Source organism: Lactuca sativa, chromosome 2, assembly GCF_002870075.4.
Source record: "Lactuca sativa cultivar Salinas chromosome 2, Lsat_Salinas_v11, whole genome shotgun sequence".
In the NCBI taxonomy this organism is placed as follows: domain Eukaryota; kingdom Viridiplantae; phylum Streptophyta; class Magnoliopsida; order Asterales; family Asteraceae; genus Lactuca; species Lactuca sativa.
The window spans coordinates 38980024-39000221 of NC_056624.2; the positions used below are offsets into that span (position 1 = coordinate 38980024).

General features: G+C 37.4%; 1 pseudogene; it reads left to right on the plus strand.

The window, feature by feature from the left end:
- Nucleotides 1-1795: 1795 nt before the first annotated feature.
- LOC111886338 (probable serine/threonine protein kinase IREH1) lies at nucleotides 1796-6756 on the plus strand (annotated as a pseudogene).
- The last annotated feature ends 13442 nt before the right edge of the window (nucleotides 6757-20198 follow it).

Sequence of the window (20198 nt, forward strand, 5' to 3'; positions counted from 1 at the left end):
GTTGGTGAGTTCATAAGAGTTTTAATTGAGAAAATCCGATATTTTCCTTAAAGAGTGAATTGGAAGTTTCTATGTTATGAAATAGTGCATCCTAGAATTTCTTATAGTTTCCTTCTATAATCTCCAAGTATATATAAGTTATATAAAATTAAAGTTAGATAAAACGTCGAATGTAATGGGTCTGCCCTAGGCCCAGAACCAAACAAGGAACATGAAATAAGGCGGACCCACCAATTCTAAGTTAATCACGACTAGATTCTATATAACTCTAACATATACACTTAGAAATTATAGCTGAAAACTAACAATTCTAGATAGAATGTAGTCTTAAAACCAAAGACCGAAACCAAATCCTAGTGTAGTGTACGAAATAATAGTAGTGGCTGTGAACATAAACTATACATATCATAGTTCATTGAATATTGATATTGGTAGTGAACATGAACTATGCATATTATAGTTTATCAAATGTGATGGCGATGGTGAGCATAAACTATACATATCACAATTCATCAAATAGCGATAGTGGTAGTGAACACGAACTATGCATATTATAGCTTATCAAAAGTGGTGGTGATAGTGAGTCCCTTCTTGTAATAAGTTCGTAGTGTAGATGAAACATAAAATATATCTATTATAGTATATCAAATTGTTTGTAATGTATATACGCCCTAAATGTACCGATTATAATTAGCGTATTCGTTTTTGTGGGTATAATAGACTTAACTATACTTATTATAGTTTATCATAATTTTTCGTAGTGGTAGTAACCCTTTGGTATATGTAATACCTTTAGTAATGTGTTTGTTATGTAAATGAATCATAAACTATACCTATTATAGTTTATCATATAATTTTTGGGGTAGTGAGCATAAACTATACTTGTCATAGTTACCAATGTTTGTATTTCAATGGATATAACCTTGTAATACCATTTATATATTTACCATACTTATGAAGGTAAGAATTCATTTGTTTTCTAATGTATGTCTATATAACAAGAAAAAATGACATATATGGTAATAACATATCGTCACATGAAGGTACACACCTTGCTCAAGAAGTTACAAGGTGTAAATGAAATTGAAAACATTTTTCTACACTACTAGAAAACAGACCTTTAATGACACGCTTTTTACGACACACACTGATTAATGATACGCATAAGGGCATGCCCTATAAATAATGTCAGATCTTTAGAAATTTGAAACATTTAGGACGCGCATTTTTGCGTGCCCTAAAATTAGTGTCTGACAAAACAAAAAAAAAACACGGAGGGTGCTTATGTTCAACGCGTGTCGTCTAGAAATGTCTCTTTATAATTTACAAACGCGCGTTCCTATTAAGAAATAGGGACTAAAACTAGGGCTTTTTTTTTCAAGAACGTCATTTTGAGGTCTAACCTCTTATTCTTCTCTTCTGTCTCCCTCAAAAACCCTAGTTTCCATCTACATTAATCTTCCCTCACCGGCGATCTCATCTAAAACCTTGTTCTTACGATCCTCATCTTATAATTCTTAAACCTCGCTTCAACGCCCCTTCTCACAAAATCAAAAAAATTGACGAATAACTAGGGCTTTTTACCCTTGGAATCGGACCTCACAAAATCCTTCATAGAGTCGGCGATTGGGGCTCTGTGACTACTTATGCTCACAACAACAATGATTTTAAGGTTTTTATCCCTGAAGGGAACAATGGTGAAGGTATTACATCAGATGGTTCACTTCTAGTGCGTCATCACTTGTTTTGTGCGTAAGGAGGGTTAGCGGATGAAGAGGTGGAAGATTTTTTAAACATGAGGCTGAAGAAAGATAAGAAGATTAAACGGTACATATTTATTTTTATATTCATCTTCTTCATTTTTTTTAGGTATTTGAGCTCGTTTTTCATCCATGTTTGATTCAAACTTCAATCTATCTTACCCGATTTGTTTACTTATATTTTATTCTTCAACACACTTGTTATCGCCATTATTGATTTCATGGTTAGTTAACTGATGGGTTCAACTTGTTCAATCTTTTTAGGGTTCTAATGAAGATTTTTTTCAGTAATAATTTTTTTGTGTTTTGTGAGCAGTTAACAAATTTTGGGTTGTCAAAGGTGGGTCTAATTAACAGTACAAACGATTTATTTGGTCCAACAGTGAGTGGCACATCACTATTAGGTGATAATGGGACTCAATCATCTCTCTCATCTTCATCTCCATCTCCATCTCTGTCTACCACTGGAACTCAGCAAGAAAGACGCAAAAACCGCTCTGCTGTTGGACAACTCCAGACTATTTGGCACCCGAGATTCTTCTGGGAAATGGACATGGTTTGTTCACAACTAACTTGATATAATAATGACATGAATTGCTTATAAAATCTCATGCACTAAAATGTTTTATTCAAATATCTTTCAGGTACATCAGCGGATTGGTGGTCTGTTGGTGTAATACTATTTGAGCTGATTGTTGGCATTCCTGCTTTCAATGCAGAGCACCCTCAGGTGGGGTTGGGGTTCTACTTTCACTTCTTTGTTAGTTGCTATAATCTTACCTTTTCTTCACTGTTTTTTCATATGATATTTGACAACATTGTCAACCGTAACATACCCTGGCCTGCAGTGCCTGATGAAATGAGCCCTGATGCCCAGGATCTCATTGATCAATAAGAGAAACTTTTTAATTATCATCTTTAAAATTTAAATACATTTTTCTGAGTTTAATCATTATGCAGATTACTGACAGAAGATCCTAACCAGAGACTTGGAGCTAGGGGAGCAACCGAGGTCTGCTTTCTTCTTTTTCTTGATCAACATTAATCATTGTGAACCGGAAGCTGAATAATTTGATAAATGCAGGTGAAACAGCATCCATATTTTAGGGATATTAACTGGGATACTCTTGCCAGGAAAAAGGTGCATGAAATACATTAACTATTAAACTTTGCTTGATCTGATCATTTAAAAAAAAGTAGAAAATAGAAACAAAGTTTGTTATTTCATATTATTTATGCGGATATGTATTATTTGTTAGGGCAGCAAAACTTGTAATATTTCTGGTACATCTGATGGCCTGTGGACATTCTAGCTGTTAGAGATACTTGGTTTAAAGCATATGATAATTTTATATGTTTGTAGTTTATTGAGCATTTGTTGAAATGATGATACTCTGGCTTTCTAATACTTACTAGAAAACGATCATTCAATAAATTATTGTTTGAATCAATTATGATGATAGGGCATCTGAAGTCAAGGGGATACTCTGGAGGGTTGAGGAGCTCAGAGATTTGTACACCAGAGATGAAGGTAATAATGTTACTTAATTTAACATTATCTTAGTTAGTTAGTTAGTTGTTTATGTGTAAGTGTAACTGAAACATTATATTTTTCTGTGTTTGTAGACATCATATGATTGTGAGAACCCTAAGGAATCTGAATCACCCCGGTTTCAAGCCATACTCTGGGTAACAAGTGCTCCTAGAAAAAGATATCCCGCTGACATCAATAGCTGATTGATTTAAATTTAATTTATGTGAGCGGGAGCAGGAGGTTTTGTCAATGATACAGGGTAAGTTTGACAAAGAAAAAGAAGAAGTGGATGCTGATCTTCATATATTTGCTGGGGATTTACTTGGCAATCTAGAAAAGAATGCACAGAGTCAACCGCAATGGCAGGAAACTCTAGAGGACTTACTGGTGTTGGCTCAGAGTTGTGCCATGACATCTCCTGGAGAGTTTTGGTTGCAGTGTGAGGGGATTGTTCAGGAACTGGACGACAGGCACCAAGAGCTCCCCATGGGTATCTTGAAATAGCTTCACACTCGAATGCTCTTCATACTCACAAGATGTACAAGGCTCCTACAGTTCCATAAAGAAAGCAGATTGGCTGAAGATGAACTTGTTCTTCAACTCCGTCAATCCCTTCATTCAGCAGATAAACGTATTCCTCCAAGACCCTCAAAACCACCATCATCATCATCATCAAGAAAATCTTTCAGTCAAGAACAACACGGGATGCTGGAACCCAAGAAAGAAAAACCCATACTTAAAGCTCACCCTCCATGTCATGTAGGACCCGCTTTGGTCCTAAATCTGACCAAGGAATGACCACATCATCTGCTGGCAGCATGACTCCTAGGTCGCCATTGATGACATCAAAAATCAGCCAGATAGACTTGTTATTGGTAGGGAAGGGTGCCTATTCTGAACATGATGACCTTCCACAGGTAGGTAATAGGTTCTTATTTGTTATGAGATATAGGTAATGATATTGAAATATTTGTAGATGAATGAGCTTGCTGATATTGCTCGATGTGCTGGCAATACTTCATTGGATGATGACCAGTGGCAGTCCTACAGTGGGGGCAGCTGCCCCAACAACAAAAAAAAAATAATTAAAAAGTAATTTTTTTAAAAAAATATTATATTTTAACCCTTGAAAATTATATGTTTTGACTTTGCAAAAATATTTTCCCCCATAAAACGTTATAAAAAAATATTTTCCCCCTCTTCAGAAAATTCTTGGGTCCACCTTTGATGATGACCGATCTTTGCATATCTACTGACGTGTATTGATGAATTAAGAGTCGTGATCGACCGGAGAAAGTTTGATGCCCTAACTGTCGAGACATTTGGAGCACGCATAGAGAAGCTTATTCGGTGATAACATTTTTATAATAAACATGTTTTTTATGAGGTGTGTGTTTGTTAAATCATAAATCATAAATGTTAAATATTAGTTGTTAAAAGCAGGGAGAAGTATTTGCAGATGTGTGAGATGGTTGATGATGAAAAAGTTGACATCGCAAACACGGTTATCGATGAAGATGCTCCATTGGAGGATGATGTGGTACGGAGCTTGAGAACCAGCCCTATACATTTCGGAAATAAGGACCGCACTTCCATTGATGACTTTGAGATTATAAAACCGATTAGTCGTGGAGCATTTGGGCGCGTCTTTTTAGCCAAAAAGAGAACCACAGGAGATCTTTTCTCTATAAAGGTACCTCACCCTTTCATTCTTCATTTGTTTATTATATATTTATATTTATGGATTTTTTTTGGGAGGTTCTTAAGAAAGCTGACATGATCCGGAAGAATGCGGTCGAGAGTATATTGGCAGAGCGTGATATTTTGATATCAATCCTCAATCCTTTTGTGGTAATAATATATAATTTTTTTGGTCTTTCTTTAGAAAATATAATCAAATATGAAATACTTAAATTGTGACAGGTCCGTTTCTTTTATTCTCTTACTTGTCGCGAAAATTTGTACCTTGTCATGGAATACTTAAATGGCGGTGATTTATATTCGTTATTGAGAAACTTAGGCTGCTTGGATGAAGATGTTGCTCGTATATACATTGCAGAAGTGGTATGTTTTTATTTTCATTTCATTTCTTATCAAGACATCGTACCCTGAAAAATCTATCCAATGGCAATTATATGATATAAACTGGCTAAAAGAAAGTCAAATTATAGGTCTACAGTTCAACAAGTAGTAAATTCAATTTCTGCTCACCAAATCCCTAACCCTAACACCCTATATATACTATTATTCTAACTTGCTAACCAAAAAACTTAGTCAATAGGTTGTTACGAAAGAATAAAAATAACACTAAGCCCCCTACAATGCAAAATGTTTTTCTAACAACCTTTGAGTGCTTTAAATAATAAACCTCTCCCATAATGCAAATTTGTATCATTACTTCCAATTTTTTTCTTTTGTGGGGGATATTGCTATAAATATAATTGGGTAGAATAGATTTTTGAAAGTAGGATGCCATAAATTATAATAAACAGACAAATGAATGGAAGTTTGTTGAATTTAAATTAGTTTGAGTTTTGATATATTATGCACTGCAGGTTCTTGCTTTGGAGTATCTACATTCTCTGTGTGTGGTTCACTGTGAGACAACCTGACCCTTCAACTCCCAACTTAAAGGTTCGTTGTTTTTTTCTTTTCTTATTCATAGTATAATTAATTGTAACTTTCAGTGACCATTATTGATTTTTTATTATTATTATTTTAATTATTCAGATTGATCTGCTAGCTGAGATTAGTCGGTCACCTTGCATTCTGTCGGAAGTTGATGCATCTCTGAAAACTAAGCGAATGAAAAATGATGTGGACGAGTATGTAAAGGTGCTTTAAAACTAAAACAAACTATTAACAATTCTGATTCATTTCAGACTCTTAATTAATTTATAATTTTGTTTTGTTATACTTATACAGACAAGGCCACAAGGGACTTCTTTTCTGTCTGAACTAAAGCAGAAACTTGTTATTTCACCATGTGAGGCAGCAAGGGCAGGAACACGATACAATGTGCCATTAATGAATTCCCTTGTTCTTTATGTTGGAATGCAGGTATTTTTTTGGTTAATATAATTTTTTTTGGTATGCAGTTCCTGTCATAGTTGCTTTAACTGCTCCTTTTGACAAACAACCAGAAGTTGATGTTAGTGATGAAGAATTTCTACAATTTGACACAACTGCAATTCCTGTCATAGTTACTTTAAACAAGGTTTCCCTTAATAGCAATGTAGTATTAGGTTATATATAGTTAGGGAAAACCTCTTAATAACATTGTATAATCGGATCCCCTTTACACTTTGTTACTTCTTATTTATGATTATATTGGATTTAAAATTAGTTTTCATGCTTTATCAGGGTACTGCAAATATAAAAGTGGCAGGAACAGATATGAACAACAAAAGTAGCTGGTCACATAGTGTTTTCACCTGCTGGTTCTCAAAGGTAATTTATTAGCTTAAACCATTGAGCTAATGATGATGCGATCCTTTGTTTATTTGTTTTCAGAGGTCAAGTATTGCTATCAACCAATTAAAATTTCGTTCACCAATGGCGTAATTAAGGTATCAATATCATCACTCTTACTTATTTGTCTATATCATTTTCATGAAAATGTTTATGTTGCATATTATATATTCATATGCCCAGTTGTGCTTTCTATATAGCAAATTTTAACCTTGGTCTTTGCGTTTTTTGTTCATAGATTACAAACACCAATTTCTTTCAAACAACAGAAGATCTAGAGTTTAATTGGGTGATTAAAGGTGATGGATGTAAACTTGATTCTGGAACTCTCAGTCTACCAACATTTGAGTTTAATTCGGTGATTGAAGGTGATTTTGGTTCTTGAAACGAGACTCAACATATCATATTTTGGCATGGCTAGAAGCTTTGAAGGAAACGAGACTCAAGTAAAAGTAAACACACAAAGAGTTGTTGGAAAATAGTAAGCTAGATGATGCAATTGTATATTAATGAGTTCATTTTTTTATAACATTTATTCACTTTTGGAATAATTATTTGTATTTGACATATTAGTGAAAAGAATTATCTTTGTTATTTATGGTATTTTATTTTGTATTATGAGATTTATCATGTATTATTTAATTTGAAAATTAGTAAATCTATAAATAATATTTTTTTTAAACATTTAAAATTATGATACGCAAAAATGTGTGTCATCTTCATTTATGACATGGCCTTTCTTGACAGGGGCTTTCTTGATACGCATTGCGTGTCATTAACACGCGCGTCGTAAGGTTACGACACACGAATGCGTGTCGTCTTTCTTTATGACATGGCCTTCCTTGATACGCATTGCGTGTCGTAAAGGCGCGTCGTAAATGAGCGTTGTAAATGCGCATCGTCTATAGGCGACCCGCAAAAGCACGTCGTCTATAGGCGACGCACAAAAGCGCGTCGTCTCTCTTTATGATGGGGCCTTCCTTGACGCGCATTTGCGCGTCGTCTGAGCATTTTATGACGCGCAATGAGCTTCGTAAAAGGTTGTTTTTCTAGTAGTGCTAGCATTACCATTTTTATTCTGTTTTTAGAAAATTCATTGAAAAATCATTAAAGGTACAATTTAGAATCTTTAAATTCTGAGAGTTTGGAAAATGAGTGTAGTTTTTTCATAAATTTTATTATGATTTTTAGTGCTCTCTAACTTCTACAAAAATAGCCATATTCACAGAGTGGTCCGGATTTGTTCTTGAAATGATAGGCTGTTTTGTAAAAATCACCATAAATCATAGAAAAATCTTATGGGGATGTGAAAGTAGTCATTTTAAAGGTATAAACCTGAACTATTTTTATCTATTACATTTTTGGAAACTAAGATGTTTAAGTTGACCAAAAAAGTCCGTGAATGGAGTTAAACTTTCTTGATGAAAGCTGTTAAAAAAGTTTAGTTGTGTTCTTGGTGTTTTAACTTGAATTCCCCCCCCCCCCCCCCACCCCCAAAAAAAAAATAATAATAAAAAACTTAAGAAAAAATGAAAATGTAGGGGTATGAAGTCACCTTGTGTGATTTCAGTGGATGGATGTTGATGAAAAGGAGTGTTCAACTCAAGAACACTAAGAAGATTGCCTTGTAGATTCGAGATTCTAACACTAATATAATGGAATTTATGTAAGCAATCTATGATTGGAGTAAAATGAAGTGTAATAATCATAAGAAAGATGATGATGCTTACCAATGAAGAATAAAAGTCTTGGAAAAATCCTAGAAAAATCGGAATTGAAAGAGGGAAGTTGAGAGAAAAGTGTTTGCTCTTTGGATGGAAATGACAGAAATGAGTGTGAATGAGGAGAGAGGGTGTGTTTTTCCAACTCTTAGAACGTGAGTATGGCTGGGAAATGAGTGGGAAAGGACATTGACATGACTAGGGATGGTGGGGAGGGGTATGGTTTGGTCATGGAGTGGGTATGGGTGGTTGCTTGTGTCATAAAACAAAGAAAAGTCAACACTCCACCTCTTGTACTTCACCCACTCTTCTTGGATAAGATTTATCCCCAAAAACATGATTATTTAATAAATATGGGGTCTTATATGTTAAAATATAATTTTGGCTGAAAATCCCAGGTTAAAATGATCAAAAACAGGCTGAAAACGCAAAACTAGTCGAAAACTGGGAAGAAAAGGCAAAGTCTACGAAGCCTCTCGCATGGGACCGAAGGTGCGAGGGTTCGGCCCTGAGAAGGATGGAACCGAAGGCGAACCTGTCAGACGCAAGATTGTCAGAAGCGAACCTAGGCGAGAAGCGAAATAGACCGAGAGGAGGTTCGGTCCGAAGAGACCTTCGGGTTCGGTCCTTGTGGTTTCGGTCCAGCAAGGTTCGGTCCCTATAGGGGACCTTCGGCTCTAAGAGGGTTTGCTTCTTAAGAGGAGGTTTCGGTTCCTTAAGGCCATTTCACCTGTTTTTACCCCGTTTTAAGCGGTTTTTGACCCAGTTAAGGGTCTGGATGACCCGAAAGACTATAAAAAGTTAAAGGAACTTTTGAGAGAGATTTGGGAGAGATTTCACATACTTGGAGAGATTTCTCATACTTAGAGAGATTTGGGAGAGGTTTCACATACTTAGAGAGATTTGGGAGAGTTTTCGCATACTTGGAGAGATTTCTCATACCTAGAGAGATTTGGGAGAGATTTCACATACTTAGAGAGATTTGGGAGAGATTCTAAATAGAGAGAGATAGAGTAAAAGAGATTGGGAGAGGTTTCGTTTGTGACCTTTTTGAGTGTCCGGCTTCGCAACGCATGGTCCGTAAACCCCATTAAGCCATGTTTAAGGGTCTTACACACTCCCGATGAGTACGCAACATTGTTTTATCGGTTTGGTTCGTTACTTACTATAGTTTTAGGTTAAGGAAATCTAGATATACGAACTTTTCAATTGATGATTTCTCATTAGTGTAGCGAGTTGTATAGTAATTACCTAACGTAAGCCCTAGTACACAAGGGTTAATTGAGTCGACCGGTTTTACTTGTTAACTTTAGTTGACTTTGACTTTACCGGAAATTCATAGTTGTCACAATGTGTCACTCAACTTATAGTCTTGGATTATGAGTCTAAGACTTCTTTTGGAACGAAGTATGACTCATCTTCTTGATTTTTCAACTTCAACAATTCATAGCTCCTCTTCTTAGCTATCAGAATGCACTTAGAGGATGAATTGTGATAAGGTCTCTTAATCATTAAGATGATTATATAACATGATACTAAAGTACTCTCCCATCTTTTCAGATTTGAGAAACTTTTATCCTTCTGCCTAATTTGATTCTTCTCATTCGTTCTGCCATACACTGAAATTTTTCCAATGCTTCATAATTATAGTTAAGCCTGTAAGTATAACCATATTTACTAAACTTTAGTAAATCATGACGAATAGTCTTATTGATCTTTTGTGGTGGACTTAATCAGTGCACAAGAATGTGTATTCGATCCCTTAGTCCTTTACTTGACTCACACATCCTTGTGAACAAGTAATTAGTCTTAATTTTCCAATGCTTGAAAGTTCTCATTCATCATACTATACAACTTGCATGATTCCAAGTTTCGGTCCAACTGAAATTTGGGTGATGAGAAACTTTCCTTAATTAGTAAATTTAGACACTACCACAAATGAAAGAATCAAATTCATATTTCCACTCTTGCTATTAATGGAATCATATAAGCAACAATTTTTCGCAAATTCCATTGTAAGGATATTTTAAAATAAATAAAAACAAAAATTTTCCTTTTATTTTAAAACTTTGCGGAAAACTTATCCTTACAGTGTAAAAGCATATGAAAACTTGTTGTTATCTATTCCTAAGCAATATATCATAACTTCTAAGCAACAACTCAAAATTCTAATCACCGAACCATGCAATCGAAATCCATCTCCACGATCAGAATCAACATTTACTTCCTTTAAGTTTGTTCACTTTTCTTTGATTCTTAAAACATCACGATGTGACCCAGTCACATCATGTAAAAAGAATATCAGAATAGAAACTTAACAGAGTTAGATAGTGGACTTTACCTGAAGTAGAGTAAAACTTCTTGACTTGATCAACCTTATGATCTTTCAGGTAAATAGGCTGCTTCGCAATCAATGCCCCTTCCTGTGGCAAGAGAAACATATGGACTATTTGGGAATGGTACATGGGATTATCATAGACTTAGCCTTTCTCTTTACCATTTGGTCAACATAGTTGACTATGGCCGATCCTTTTCCATTGGGAAGAGAATTTTTTTTCTGGATTTCCAGTGTCACCATTGTCAATGTCCATAAAGTTTTGGGAAGTCGATCCTCTAATCAAATTTACTTTACTAGCCTTCCAAATCATTGTTGATTCTGCACCACCAAGCAAATAGATAAGATCATTAAGGGTCTTGTCATAGTCTATTCTCACACCCCAAAAACCGAAGGCGAAAACATTTCTGGGGTTGACTCCACGTTGAGTATCAAATCCAATGCACATAGTAAGTAAAGAAAACAACCATTACATTACATATATAAAAGTTTACATTTGTTTCAAAAGTAAAGTTGTACAAGTGTGATACATAGTATATATAAACAAAAGTGAGAGAGCCTTTTGCGCACTCTGTCTTTGCCAAAAGGGATCATCGGGTACCTGTCTAATGCAGACCTGAGAAAACAAGCAGTTTGAAAATCAGCATAACGCTGGTGAGTTCATAAGCGGTTTTGTTTTGTGAAAATTGTACAAGTTCCTTTCCGTTTCTGAAAATGTTACACACCAAGAAAATCCCATATTTTCTTAAAAGTTTGTTATTGAATCCCAAAATGTAATGTAAAGATGTACACTGAAAACATGTTTACCCTTGTGAAATGTAAAGTTCAGTTATCTGGTTTGTTACACTTTTCTGGTTATGTACAAATATTCCCCAGGAAAATCCCATATTTTCCTAAATGTTAGTTATCAACTGTGAAATATGTATTAGTTTTAACACATATATAAAACTAATATTTACAAAGTAAATTAATTACTTTATTCATTATTACTATTAAGTAAATCTCTGTTATCCTAATTGCGAGTTCCATAACCATACAATAGACTAGATATGGAAATAAGTAGTCCACATCACCTTATGACTTTCGTCACCCTTGAACCATTTCGGTTCGGCTGTAGCTAGCAGCCAGGTGCGGGGTAGTCAGCCCCGTATAGATCTATACACTCAAGTCACGCTCCCTATCTAAGAGATTCTGGTTACAGATGCGGTCCTCCACTCGCGTATCTCTTTGGAGTGTTCACCGAGGACGTGTCTCCAATTATATAGGATTAACAAATTTACTAGTATTAATACAATAATCCCCCACTCGCATATCTCTGTGGAGTGTTACCAAGGACAAAACAGTGTACTAAACTTTATGTTAAAGGTTCAAATGTCATGCTGTTAACTGATAAAATGTGAAAAACTATTTGTGAAAATATAAAATAAAACATTTTATAACATGTTTCACAAATAATATGTTTACGTGTTCTGCATGTTCAAACGGTTATCTGTTATGACTATCAGTGTTAAAAGCATATGAATTATGAAACACACACGTGTAAAACAAGTTTTAAGTACAAGTATATCTTGTACTTTGCTTGTATTCTCCCCCTAAAAACAGTGAAAAACATTGAAAACGGGTAGGCGTATGAACTCACAAGACGAGAAAACGCGACTGATTGGATGCTAAACGTTGGTTTGGGGCTTGTTACCACGCGAGGTTCCTATGTAATATTAAATAATATCCAAATATATCTAATTAGATTTTAAACCACTAATATCCAAACGTTGGTTTGGAGTGACCCGGGTGACATCTACAAATGTGTGGGACTTGGGAAATGAGTTTACTCTTCAATAGTAAACTCCTTATGGAGTTTTCGGCCCTAAACACTTTAACCACATGAGTTCATGGTCGTGAACTCATGGTTGAGGGTTTTATGGTGCTAAATGACAAGACAACACTTGGGAAAATTAGCTAGGATTAAATACAGGGCCTTGGATGGATTAAACTCACTTAAGGACCATCTATTGGAGTTTATGGCAGTAAACATGGAGTTTACGTCCGTAAACTCATCCATACTCATTCCTTAATTTATTTGATGATGCTTGGACAATCACATGTGATTCAAACAATTTTTACAAGCCTTAGAATGAGTTTAGGGTACCATTTGACTTATGATAATGAGTTCACGGACCTGGAACTTATTCTTGGGGAGTTATGGCCGTAAACACCCAAATGAAAGGATTTCATCATGTTTAAGGCCCCTAAATTGATTTTGGTTGGTTCTAGGATTTATTCCAAGGCTAATGGTGTGTTTACATGGCTTTTAAACACTTGTTTTTGAGTTTACTACCCATGAATGATGAGTTTATCGCCCAGGCATGTTCTTGGGCAATAAACTCATGTTTACTCCTCAAAAATCATGTTTAAGGTGTTCCAAGTCCAGAATGGTAACCCATATAGTCGTATCTAAGTCCCAAAATTGGTTTGCAGGGATTTAAAGGCATAAAAACCCTCTTATTAGGTGTTTACGGACCAATCATGCTCCTTGGCCGTAAAATCATGTTTGAGGTCCAAAATCAAAGTTTAAATTCAGATTTGAAGGCTAAGGAGGTTGAATAACAAGTTAGGGAAGTGACCTCAAGGATTTGGAGCCTTAAATCAATAATATTGGACCTTGAATTTGGATTGAGGAGAGAGGTTAGAGAGAGAGTAGTGAGAGAGGGAAAAAGATTCAAATGGAAGCTTAATCGTCTTTAAATAGTGTCTAAGATTTGGACACGGTGGAATTCTACCCGATACCGACGTTAGACGTGGCTTTTGGTCGCACCCGATTAAGTTGTTGTAACCCGATATGGTCGATTCTAAAAAAATATTCCGATTACTAGAATGGGGTGATAAAATAAGTTCTAAAGGCATTGGGACACCCATTAAGTCATATTAATAATTTCAAATTAATGACTTAATTAAATGACGTAAACGGAAACGAAAAGAAAACGGTGAATGGATTAATACAAAAGGGTTATGAAAAGGGTTACAATTGATGTACGAACTTCGGGTTGTTACATTATCCCCCCGTTAGACGGAATTTTGTCTCGAAATTCAAAATTAAGATACAAATTATGGATCTGGAAAGAGATGTGGATACTTCTGTTTCATTAAGTCCTCACGCACCCAAGTGAATTCCGGTCCCCGCTTGGCATTCCAGCGAACCTTCACTATCGGGATGCGGCTTTGCTTTGTACGTTTGATCTCTCGATCCATGATTTCGATCGGCTCCTCCACGAAGTTCAGGTTTTCATTGATCTCGATCAAGTCTAAGGGAATCACTAGGGTTTCATCGGATAAGCACTTCTTGAGATTTGAAACATGGAAGACAGGATTGATGTTGCTGAGCTCATGAGGTAAACGAAGGTTATAGGCTACAGGACCGATCCTGGCGATGATCTCGAAGGGTCCAATGTACCTCATATTAAGTTTCCCACACTTTCCGAAGCGTACCATGCCTTTCCAGGGCGAGACCTTGAACAGGACACGGTCTCCAACCTGGAATTCCAGAGGTTTCCGGCGATTATCTGCGTAACTCTTTTAGCGATCTCGTGAAGCTTTCAATCGTTCCCAGATTTGGATGATCTTCTCGGTGGTTTCACGGATGATTCCAGGACTAGTGAGAGCACTGTCGAGGACTCGACTCTTGGCTAGCTGAGTGTCCCCTACCTCGGCCCAGCACAGAGGGGATCTGCACTTGCGACCGTAGAGGGCCTCAAATGGAGCAGCCTTGATACTGGTGTGGTAACTGTTGTTGTACGAGAACAAGATCAAAGGCAGATGTGTGTCCCACGACTTTCCGAAATCGATAACACATGCTCTAAGCATGTCCTCCAAGGTCTGGATAGTTCTCTCACTCTGTCCATCGGTATGAGGATGATAAGCCATGCTCATGTCTAATTTGGTTCCAAGAGCCTTCTGGAGAGACTGCCAAAATCTGGAGGTAAACCTGCTATCTCGATCAGAGATAATGGATGCAGGTACACCGTGTAGTCAGACTACCTCTTGGATGTAAATTCATGCGAGTCTTTCCCTCTTGAATGATTCTTTGATCGGAATGAAGTGAGTGGACTTTGTCAAACGATCGACAATTACACAAATGGTGTCGTACCCACTCGGACACTTGGATAACTTGGTGATGAAATCCATGGTAATCATCTCCCATTTCCATTCGGGTATCTCGGGCTGCTGGAGCAGACCCGAGGGTTTCTGGTACTCAACTTTCATCTTGGCGCAAGTCAAGCACTTGCCCACAAATGTAGTGATCTCAGCTTTCATGTTGGGCCACCAGTATTGTCTCTTGAGGTCTAAGTACATCTTGTCCGAACCTGGGTGAACAGAGTATCTGGTCTTGTGTGCTTCCTCCATGACAATTTCCCTGAATCCTCCGGATTTTGGAATCCAGATTCGGTCCATGAAACAATAGACTCCGTCACCTCTGATCTCAAGTTTCTTATCCATTCCTCTCAAGGCTTTGATTGACACATTCTCGGGTTTGAGGGCTTCTAACTGGGCTTCTCGGATTTGCATGGATAAGTGGGAATGGATAGTCATCGTCAGGGTCTTCACCTTTCAGCTTGAACTCTCCTTTCGGCTAAGGGAATCTGCTACCACATTGGCCTTGCCGGGATGGTAAATTTCACACTCATAATCGTTGAGTAGTTCTACCCATCGCCGTTGCCTCATGTTCAAGTCTTTCTGATCAAAGATGTGTTGCAGGCTCTTATGGTCTGTGAAGATCGTACACTTAGTTCCGTATAGATAATGTCTCCAAATCTTCAAGGCAAAGACTACGACTCCTAACTCCAAGTCGTGTGTGGTATAGTTTACCTTGTGTGCTTTCAGCTATCTTGAGGCATATACAATCACCTTTCCCCTTTGCATAAGGACACAACCTAAGCCTTGATTAGACGCATCGCAGAAAACAACGAAGTCCTCTGTTCCTTCGGGCAAGGACAGGACCGACGCGCTACAGAAGGCTCGCATTAATGTTTGAAATGTGTTTTATTTCTTTTCACCCCAACAAAAGGGTACACCTTTCTGTGTCATAGTGGTTAAGGGTTTGGCGATTTTGAAAAAGTTCTGGATGAATCTCCGATAATAGCCGGCGAGACCCAAGAATTGACGAATTTCTATGGGTGTCTGCGGTGCCGACCAATTCTCTATCGCTTTTATCTTGGATGGATTCACGTGAATACCCTCTTCGCTTACCACATGACCGAGGAAAGTTACCTTCCGAATCTAGAATTCACACTTGGAAAATTTCGCATACAACTTCTTGGATCTAAGGGTTTCCAACACTAGCCTCAAGTGTTGTTTGTGATCTTCTTCGCTTCTGGAGTAGACAAGTATGTCATCAATAAACACAATGATGAACTTGTCCAGATAAGGACGACACACCCGGTTCATCAGGTCCATGAACACTGCCGGTGTGTTGGTTAGACCGAAGGGCATCACTACAAACTCGTAGTGTCTATACCGAGTCCAGAAAGCTGTTTTGGAAACATCACTCTCATGATCTCGTAGCTGATGGTACCCTGACCGAAGGTCTATCTTGGAGAAGTAACTGGCTCCCTGGAGTTGATCAAAGAGGTCATCTATTCGCGGAAGGGGATATCGGTTTTTGACGGTCAACTTGTTCAACTCACGATAGTCGATACACATTCGAAAGGATCCATCTTTCTTCTTAACAAACAATACCGGAGCTCCCCAGGGTGAGGAACTCGGTCTAATGAATCTTTTACTGAGCAACTCATTGAGTTGACTGGACAACTCCTGCATTTCTGCTGGAGCTAAGCGATATGAAGATTTCGCTACGGGGGTGGCTCCAGGAATTAGGTCAATGCGGAACTTGACCTGACGTTCGAGAGGGATTCCTGGAAGCTCTTCGGGAAACACATCAGGAAAGTTACAGAATTCGGGGATGCTCGCGAGGTCTCTAACTTCCTGATTCTCATTGATTACATGGGTTAGGAATGTTTGACACTCCTTACGCAGGAGTTTTTGAGCTTTGATGCAGGAAATGATGCGGAGGTTGGAGCTGAGTTTATCACAATAGATTATGATAGTCTGACCCGCAGGAAGGTTGAGACGGATGGCTTTTTCGAAACAGAGAATATCAGCATGATTGGGACTCAACCAATCCATGTCAATAATGACATCAAAGCTCTTTATGGAAACTGGCATAAGATCGATGGAAAATGAATGGTCATTCAGGGTAAGGGTACAACCTATGAATACATCTCTAGCGCTCTGCTTCTCACCGTTAGCCATCTCGACGGTAAACGTTCCGGTTAATGGTTGGGGATTAGGTTTTAGATTATGTTTGAACGTATGACTAACAAAGCTTCTTCAGCACCCGAATCGAAAAGAATACTAGCATAAAAGTTGTCGAGAAGGAACGTACCAGAAACAATAGTTGGATCGGCGACTGCCTCCTCCCGTCCCATGGCTAGGACTCTCCCAGTGTTATCAGCTGTCGTCTTATTGGGGCAGTTCCTTTTGAAGTGCCCGACCTCTCCGCAATTATAGCAGGTTTGACCAACACCTGCTCCTAAAGATTTATTTGCAGATTGGGCTGGTGCCTTGTAGAATCGGATCGTGTGTCCCATTTTACCACAATTGGTACATGATAGCTCATGGCAGGGGCCGGGGTTGTGGTGGTATTTGCACTTTTCACACAGGGGAAAGTTACCAGCATTTCACCCCGAGGGCAGTACTCAGCTAACATGAGTTCTTTCATGGCTTCCCAACCCATGGCATTGGCTACAGGTAGGGTCAAGGATTTGACTCAGCCATTCCACCAAGTCAGAGCTTTATCAATGAAGGTACAGGCTGCGAATTTTACTTTATCGGGTTCTGAACAAGCACAAATTTCAAAGACGGAGTTGACTCGGCCATTCCACCAAGTCAGAGCTTTATCAATGAAGGTAGGTTTTGCATTCATGAAGTCTTTATAGGAACCCTCTTTCCGGTGTCCCTGGCTATTTTCCTGATTTTGAGGCTGGCGACCACTTCCTGAACCACTGGGGTTCGTTTGTGACATGGCGGCTGTCACTGTGACAGTAACAGCTGCCTGAAGCGTTACAAGGTCTATTTGAGGAGGAGGTGGTGGCGGAGGGTTGTTGGTATTTGAGCTGGGTCTCTTTCTTGGAGGCATCTTGATCTAATAAGATCAAGAAAGAGAGAGGATGGTAAGTCCTCTGAATTGAATTAAGAGATATGACAGGTATATATATATATATATATATATATATATATATATATATATATATATATATATATATATATTCTGAATAAGCGATAAAGCGGGAAAGAGTTATCGAAGCAGGTAAATTGTCGCTAAAGGAATGATCAAGGAATAACGCGTGAACGGGGATTTCTACAAGGGATTGGCTCGAGAAATACTCCCATAGTATTTCATGATTCGCTACAACACTGGCTCGATGTTTGTGGTATTAGGGTAAGTTTTAGGCATGCCGTATACCACAGTCACTCCCAAGCACATGTTGGCCGTGTCTCTAATGAATATAGTTGGCCAGGATATATTGATCCTAGACACGACTACATATCTGCCCAGGTTTAACCGCAGTACACAACACCCATTTACTTTTGTTTTGATCTACTTGTAGTTACGGATCTCGACGGTTCGGTATACTTGTATACTTTTGAAAATACTTATATTTTGAAGGATACTTTTAGTCAGAGCACTTAAGCCCCTTAGTGTTTATAGTCTTATACCATGTAAAGTTTCGCATACTTTATTCACTATAAACAAGGGCTCTGATATCAATTTGTCACACCCCGAAAAACCGAAGGCCGAAACATTTCCGGGGTTGACTCCACGTTGAGTATCAAATCCAATGCACATAGTAAGTAAAGTAAACAACCATTACATTACATATATAAAAGTTTACATTTGTTTCAAAAGTAAAGTTGTACAAGTGTGATACATAGTATATATAAACAAAAGTGAGACGAGCCTTCTGCGCACTCCGTCTTTGCCAAAAGGAATCATCGGGTACCTATCTAATGCGGACCTGAGAATACAAGCAGTTTAAAAATCAGCATAATGCTTGTGAGTTCATAAGCGGTTTTGTTTTGTGAAAAATGTACAAGTTCCTTTCCGTTTCTGAAAATGTTACACACCAAGAAAATCCCATATTTTCTTAAAAGTTGGTTATTGAATCCCAAAATGTAATGTAAAGATGTACACTGAAAACATGTTTACCCTTGTGAAATGTAAAGTTTAGTTATCTGGTTTGTTACACTATTCTGGTTATATACAAATGTTCACCAAGAAAATCCCATATTTTCCTAAATGTTAGTTATCAACTGTGAAAGATGTATTAGTTTTAACACATATATAAAACTAATATTTACAAAGTAAATTAATTACTTTATTCATTATTACTATTAAGTAAATCTCTGTTATCCTAATTACGAGTTCCATAACCATACAATAGACTAGATATGGAAATAAGTAGTCCACATCACCTTATGAATTTCGTCACCCTTGAACCATTTCGGTTCGGCTGTAGCTAGCAGCCAGGTGCGGGGTAGTCAGCCCCGTATAGATCTATACACTCAAGTCACGCTCCCTATCTAAGAGATTCTGGTTACAGATGCGGTCCTCCACTCGCGTATCTCTTTGGAGTGTTCACCGAGGACGTGTCTCCAATTATATAGGATTAACAAATTTACTAGTATTAATACAATAATCCCCCACTCGTGTATCTCTGTGGAGTGTTACCAAGGACAAAACAGTGTACTAAACTTTACGTTAAAGGTTCAAATGTCATGCTTTTAATTGATAAAATGTGAAAAAATATTTGTGAAAATATAAAATACAACATTTTATAACATTTTTCACAAATAATATGTTTACGTGTTCTGCATGTTCAAACAGTTATCTGTTATGACTATTAGTGTTAAAAGCATATGAATTATGAAACACACACATGTAAAAAAAGTTTTAAGTACAAGTATCTCTTGTAGTTTGCTTGTATTCTCCCCCTGAAAACAGTGAAAAACATTGAAAAAGGGTAGGGGTATGAACTCACCAGACGAGAAAACGTGACTGTTTGGATGCTAAACGTGTTGGATTAATGTCTAAGTCCATAACTATAATTGGTAAGACTTGACCCGACCCGGCATGGTCCATTTGGGTTGCATACCATCATGCACTTGGATAGACTATAATGAGACAAATAAGACACTTATGGTTATTAATATATTGTAAGTTCTAGTATATAAATAATAAGAATAATAAGATTATTTAATTAGTATTGATCAAGAATTAATCTAGGATTAATTAAGTGATCAAAAGAAGACTAACTAAATATATG